General features: G+C 42.0%; 1 protein-coding gene across 4 annotated transcripts in view; it reads right to left on the bottom strand.

The window, feature by feature from the left end:
- Positions 1 to 7,500, bottom strand: part of LOC135195836 (arylsulfatase L-like) — a 50,808-nt gene that overhangs the window by 38,692 nt on the left and 4,616 nt on the right. The window lies entirely within an intron of this gene.

Consider the following 7,500-nt stretch of genomic DNA (forward strand, 5'->3'; position numbering starts at 1 on the left):
TAGCTAGTCTTAGAAGTACTGGAGTGCCAGCCAGAATGTTTGCATCTCCAAGGGGTTGTTGTGCTCTGTTCTCTCTGCTGGACGCCACATGCCTGAAATGCACACACCATTCAGATGTGTGCCCCACCCGCCCTTCAGGATGCATCTAAGAATACCTCCATCTCCAGTGGTGGACAACTGAGTGGCATATCCTGCAGATGGTTCATCAGGTCTCTCCCTTACCCCAGATCTTCCATGGCCTACTTTGTCCCCTTGAATGTCTATGATGGAAACTTCTGGCTCTCTCTATGCTGCTACCTTCAACTGCCACCGGAGAGATGTGATGTGTGCCTTGTCCCTGGGAACTAGCTTCTCCAGAGAGACAAAATGTCTGAGGAGGACCTACCACTGCTTTGCTAATGGCTGGGCTGGTGAGAGGAAGGTATCAGAGATCGGTATTAGGTCAGAGTGTCGAAAGACAGAGTGTCGAAGGACAAAGTGTCGAATGGACGAAGTGTCAAACGGGCAATGTGTCGAACAGACAATGTGTCGAACTGATAATGTGTCGAACAGACAATGTGTCGAAATGACAAAGTCGAAGATAGAGAGTGAGAGAATAAAGTACCAAATTGTCTAATGACTGAAATTAGTTGTTATCAATTCTAGAGAGAGAGAAAGAGAGAATAAAGTACCAAATTGTCTAACGACTGAAATTACTTGTTATCAACCTTTAGCCATATAACATTGTTTACACTGATATATATCCTTTACATATATACAGTACGCATTCTGTTAAAGCTTCACTCACCAGTTAACTTCCTTCGAGATTCAAACGTTTCAATTCAAATTTCCATTCTACCAAACCCTCCATAATAGAAATAATCAAAACTCAAATGGGTGGAAAGAAACTGCTACACGAAGGCTATGCATACGTGATCGATAAAGTGATTAATGAACGAATTTATTGGAAATGTGAAAAAAGACATTATTGTAACGGCAGAGCAATAACGCACGGTGAAACAATTTGCAAAGCTACAGAGCATTCACATCAGCAAGACACTGCGCATAATGATACTATAAAAGTTATAGATAAAATTGAAATTAATGCTCAACATTCTGAAGAAATTCCATCGTCTATAATAAATCGGTGCACAAACGATGTTCAAGTTTCTATAGTTGGAAAGCTTCCAAGAAAGAAATCTCTAGCTCGGACGATAAGGAGAGTTCGCAATTCAACTTTTAGTTTGTAAAAATATATTCAACAACCCAGAATGTCAACACTTTGAGGTCCAATAGAAGATGGTTCTGTGATGGAACCTTCCAGTCGGCTCCTAATGGAAAACAACTATATATACCATTCATGGTCTTATTGATCAAAATATGACTTTACCGTTAGTGTACTGCATTACCGATAACAAAGATGAGACTACTTATTCCATTATTTTTGAGTTTTTGCATGAAATGCAATTAAATCCTGCTTTCATTGCTGCTGATTTTGAACGCTCGGCCATCAACCAAATGAGGATAATTTTCACGGAAGCCACAATTTATGGATGCTTCTTTCACTTCGAGAAGTGTCTGTGGAGGAAAATCCAAGCCCTTGGGTTGCAGAAATGGTATAACGAGCACAATAATACTTTTATTATAAAGCAAATACAGGCCCTCGCATTTGTTCCTCCCTGTGATGTTTGTGCTCTGTTCAGTAAGTTAATGGAGTCTTTTGATGAAGAAAACGATGAAATATTAGGAGAATTTTTAAAATATTTTGAAGCTACATGGCTGGGAATCGTTCAGAGGGGAAGAAGAAGAAAGCCATTGTATGAAATTGTCTTATGGTCAGTTCACGAAAGAGTGGCAAACGATTTGCCTAGGACCAATAACTCCGTTGAAGGTTGGCATAATGCATTTCATAGAAGAGTGAAGATTTGCCACCCTACAGAGGACAAGCTTTTACGAAAACTACGTATGGAGCAGGCCAGTACTGCAATGATTCTAGAGCAAATTCGACAAGGCAGAGTTGTAAGAAAAAAATATAAAAAATATGCTATCCTTAACTTAAGACTAAAAAGTATTTTTGATACATACGACGACGTCAATCTTGGATTAGAATATCTCAGAGCCATCGCTCACAATCTTTAAACAAATATTGATGCAAGTTTTTTTTAATACATTAATATATTTGTATTTTCATATTTTATATTTTTTCATAAATAAAATTCTTAATGTTTTTAAGCTGATATTGATGAATAATTGTAATTCTTTACTGATAAGTTTTTTTAAACATCAATGCATTTGTATTTTCAAATTGTTATATTTTCACATAAATAAAAATTTTAATGCTTTTAGGCTAATATAGATAAAAAGTTTTTTTTTTTAAATACATCAATACATTTTATTTTCATATCTTATATTTCCTTATAAATAAAATTTTGAATACTTTACTTTTGTTTGAATGACATCGAATGTAATTTTGATAACTAATTTGACAATTGGATACTTTATACTGTCTCTTTCTCTCTAGAATCAATATGTAAAGGATATATCGATGTAAACATTGTTATATTTAAAGGTTAATTTGATAACAACTAATTTCAGTCCGTAGTCAACTGGGTACTTTTATCTCTCTCTCTCTCTCTCTCTCTCTCTCTCTCTCTCTCTCTCTCTCTCTCTCTCTCTCTCTCTTCGGCTTTATCATTTGACACTGGCAGTTCGACACTTTGTCCATTCGACACTTTGTCCATTCGACACATTGTCCTTCGACACTCTGTCTTTCGACATTCTGTCCGCACACGTCAGAGATCCTCATCAGGTTAGCTAACCTGTCCCAGAACTGCCACTGTGTGGATTTGCATCCTCAAGTACTTGATGTCTAACTTCGTGAGATTCACTATCTCTTCCAGCTCCCTGTACTGTGCTAGGATCACATCCCTGCCTTGGTCTGCTCCTCTGTCTGACAGTGCCAGGGTCAGAAAATCGTCCAGGTAATACCTCAACCGTATCCCACTCACATGTGCCTAGGCTGTCACCAGCCTGTAGCAGAGGGCTCTGAAAAGTCGAATCTTGGGAGACAAGCTATAGATACTGCCTGGAGGCTGGGTGAAAGGGGATATGTAGGTGCATATCCTGCAGGTCTACTGACACTAAGAAGTCATTCTTCTTGGTTAATGCCAAGATCGACTGGGATGCCTCAACCATAAAGGACTTCTGCTGTAGGTGGATGTTCAGTTCCGTAGGTCTATCACTATAATCTGTTTTTTTCCATCTGTTCATCCGCCTGTGGTGTTTGCGCATGGTAACACTGCTTCCCGGGCTTTAAATAATATCCTACTTCGAATATTAATGGTGTAATTCACATACAGTAAATTATTAAGACACTTTTCAGTTGCAAATGTACACCCAGATATCCTTTTATTTACCTAAAACTTACACATAGCGTAACTATTTAAAGCCCGAGATGCAGTGTTACCATGCGAAAACACCACAGGCGGAGGGACAGATGGAAAAAGACAGAGTATAGACACCAACCCCCCTGAGTTATTTTCCAGTAGGGAAAAGGAGCTGTAGGAGTCCAGCAAACTATCTTCCACTATCTCAACCATCCATTTCTGCAGTATGCTGGATAAAGCCTCTGCAGAGCCACTCTCGTAGATGAGTTGTTACTGTAAGAGGGAAATGGGATCGGGTTTAGGACAGGTGAGGCTTCCATGTTTGGAGGGGGGAACCTGTACCCTTGTTGGAGAACCAACACTGTCCACTCCTGTGACCAATCAAGCTGCAAAACCAACCATTTGCTCCCCAGGCATCTTACCATACCTGGCAGCTTGAAAGGCAGTTTGACTTTGTCTCTCCTTGAGACTTGCCGCTTCCTTTGCCTATTATGTTGTGGGCCATAGGAGGGTTGGGAAGGATAAAAGATCAGGTTGGAGTTCTTTATGTCCTTCCCCCATGTCCTGATATGTCTGTTCTTGCAGAACCTGGTTTGTAGTGAGGGGTGGCCAGTGGAGGCAGAGTCATACTAAGATATGGGGGTGGGGGTCCCTGGTTCCTAGGCCTCTCAACACTGGTGCCAGTTTAGGTGATGCCTGGGAGAATAGTGTGTCCCTGGAATCCTCTCTCCTAACTTCAGTGGCTTGGTAGACCAGATCTGGTTAGAAGTATTAAGGGGAAGTGTACTAGGGGGTGTTCCTCAGACTGAGCCAGCTCTCCAGGGAGATGTTTCTTAATCACTTCCAGGAAGTACTCCTTCCTCACAATCAGGTTAACCCCAGGCTTGTCCCACCTGCCTGATAATGTATGAGAGGGCTTTCCCCAAGGTGCCTAGGGACAGCATCCTTGACATCCTTGAGCCACAATCTCTGGTACCTGTCCAGCCAGATGGCTCTCAAGGCTCTCACTTACATGTTCCATGTTCTCTACCTCCAAGCTATTCAGACATACTCCTTGCTGCAGAAACACTCTAATGAGATGTTGTTGGGTAACCTGCAAATGTTAGGTTCCAATTATCTCAAGACAGTGACAGCATCCTCAGAAGGTATTAATTTGCCTGCCGAGATAGAGGTGGCGGTAAGAGCTTCTCTGACCTAGAGGCTTTTAGTAAGCCTTCTATTCAAGCTACTAGACCATTGAGTTCCTTTGTTAGGCCTTAGATCAGCAGGGACCAAGGCAAATAAACCAACTGTTTACTTCTGGAGGGTTCCATGAATGCTTTAAGTAAGATAGCCAGGAGGGGTCTTCTGGGACACCAACCTGTGCACTGATTTGCATCACAGAATCCATGAATCCCTTCTTCTCACCTGGTACTTCCAGCTGCGACTGCTCCTTCTGTCCCTACTGTTCTTGACCATCTCTCATCATCTCCAGTGCTCTATCTCACTGCACAAGGGGGCCATAGAGCTGTTACTGGAAAAGGGTCTTGGCACTGGTCCACTGGTACTCACTTTTTTGTAGCCCGTCTTTGTTCCTATCTGTTGGGCATTTCTCCTCGAGGTCCTGCTGGGGAGATATCTGGTTATGCCTGGCAATAAGGAGAGTGGCAATTTGGAAGAAGGGGAGAAGAGCAGGTTGAGGCTCTGTCCTGCCTGTAACAAGATGAACCACAGCTCCAGTCAGATCTGCTTCTCAAGCAGGAACTGGGTCTTGGGGAACCACTATGGCTACGTTGACAGTCTGCTGATGAGACACAGATGCTACCTCTCAACCTACTTCTCCTCCTTGATCTGCTCCATCACTCAGTTTCACCGCTGCTTCAGGAAGATCTGCTCCCCCTGGAAGCTGACCTGTCTCTACTCTGGTGAGAGAAGGTCAGGCACGAAGTGGAGGACACCATCACCATCACAAGGCTATTACTTACGGTAATAGCCTGGTTCCCAATTAAGTCTAGACGAACGGGCATCCTCTGATCTTTGGTACTTCAAAAGAGGGGGAAAAGGTGACTTGCTGAATCCAACCTGAACCACTTCTTACTTCCTTATCCACTCGTCCATTCTACAAGAAAAGGAAGACAGTTGGAAAGACCCATTGTCCTTCCTGGTCTTCACTTTCTGAAAGCCATTGATGGGGACCTCTGCATGTCTCCTGATAAACCTTGCTGAATCCAGCACTTTCTTGATTACTTATTTCATGCATGGTAGAGGACATGGAGATGAGCTAAGAATGGACTCCCTCAAAGAGGAGCTGCCCTTCTTGCAACACCCTATCTCATAAAGAGACACTAGGGGGATTGCTAGCCCACACACTTCACAAATGGCATCTCTAAAACACTCTTGTTTCTAACATGAAATACAAACAGAGTGTAGGTTTCCTGCTATTGGGGACATGAACTTACTGTAGGGTATGCCCTTACCTGCACAATGACGAAATTCTGTCTTCATCTTCTACAAGGTAACCATGGCACAAAAAGAAGAGGGTTCACACATGTAGAAGACACTACTCACTCAGACAAAACAAAGAAAGGCAACCACAAGGCTCACGGAAAGCACAAAGAAACAAAGACTAAAGTCTTCTGCACCCTTTATAAAAAAAAACCAGAAAGATCACTTCACACACTGTGCTACTAGAGGTGCACAAACACTAGGAAGGCAACAACCCTACAGTTATAATGCGAAAGGGCATGGACATGTGACACAAAGACAATCTCGGCAAAAATGGGAAATAAATGCAGTCACATGTAGGCACAGATGCAGGTAAGAACAAATGGAAGAGTAAGGCTGGATCAGATTACAGGTGACTAATTGGCCTATTTGATAGGATTTTTTTTTTGTCTAGGGAAATCAATTACAGTGAAAGCATGCCTTGAATGTGAAACCCCATTTAAAGCATAGGTTCATATTCACATCAGAACACACAAGTTATGTATATTATGCACAGGTATTTCCCCATTCACGATGTTTCATTTTACAATAGATTGTGTTAGCATTGGGGTTAGCAATTCTGATGGTTTCTAAATTATGATGTGATACTGATATGACAATATTTTTACATTTTGTGCACGATGGGCATAGGCAGCAGCGTACGTACAGTCAGGCAGTAGACAATGTATGTGTTGGCCAGGGAGACTAGGATGTGGGTGTCTAATGCCCTGACCTAGACCACACTTGCGCTTGCCCTCTACGAAGTCAAGTTAGGTCAGTGTTTGTGTGTGATTTTTGTGTATTTGGCTACACATATAAACTGTTTAGAACTCAAATTAGCATATATCAGTATGTCAGCCAAATGCCCTGCTTGTAGTGCCAAGAAGAAGAGGCATGCCATAACTTTTGAGCAGAAAAGAGAAATTATCTACCAGTATGCTGCTAGAATGGCAGTCATGGTGATCACTCGTGCCTCAGTTGTCCAACATCCATAAACAAAGATGCCTGAGTTAAGGCATACAAAGATCGACTGACTTCTGCTTAGGGGAAATCTGGCTGGGCATAACCTCTAGCCTTCATGATTTATCACTCAGCAAAGGAAAACAACATCCCCTTCAAAATTCTGCTGATTCTCGACGACGCTTCCAACCACTTTCAGCACTTTGGAGATATTAATGAGAATGTAAAAGTTGTGTTTCTCCAACCAGACACAAGTTCTCTCATACAACCCATGGTTCAGGGCACCATAGCTATTTCAATGCCTATTATCTTTGGATCACATTTGTTCAGGGTGTTCAAGCAACTGAAAATGAGGAGAAAGCTCAGAACATTATGGAAGGAATCCAATGTTCTGAACATCATTATGTCATTATGGAAGTCAGAAGGGTGTGGAAGGAGGTAAATGAATGAGATTTAGAAAAAATGTGCTGAGAATGTGTGTGAACTCATTGTACCCTAAGTTAGGTTAGCAAGGTAAGGTATGGTTAGGTCAGGACACAGCATTCTAGCAAAGGTTAGGATCTCTTACGGCTGCCCCTGTCTCTTACTCTGTTTCTGATCCTGTGGAATATCCGAATATGATGAGAGGATATCCATACAGTTAGTTGGCCTGCCAGATTGCCAGACGTAACACTGCTGAATTATTAGCTCTTGGAATACATGAAATAGCTAG

This window comes from Macrobrachium nipponense, chromosome 16 (genome assembly GCF_015104395.2).
Source record: "Macrobrachium nipponense isolate FS-2020 chromosome 16, ASM1510439v2, whole genome shotgun sequence".
NCBI classification, from domain to species: Eukaryota; Metazoa; Arthropoda; class Malacostraca; order Decapoda; family Palaemonidae; genus Macrobrachium; species Macrobrachium nipponense.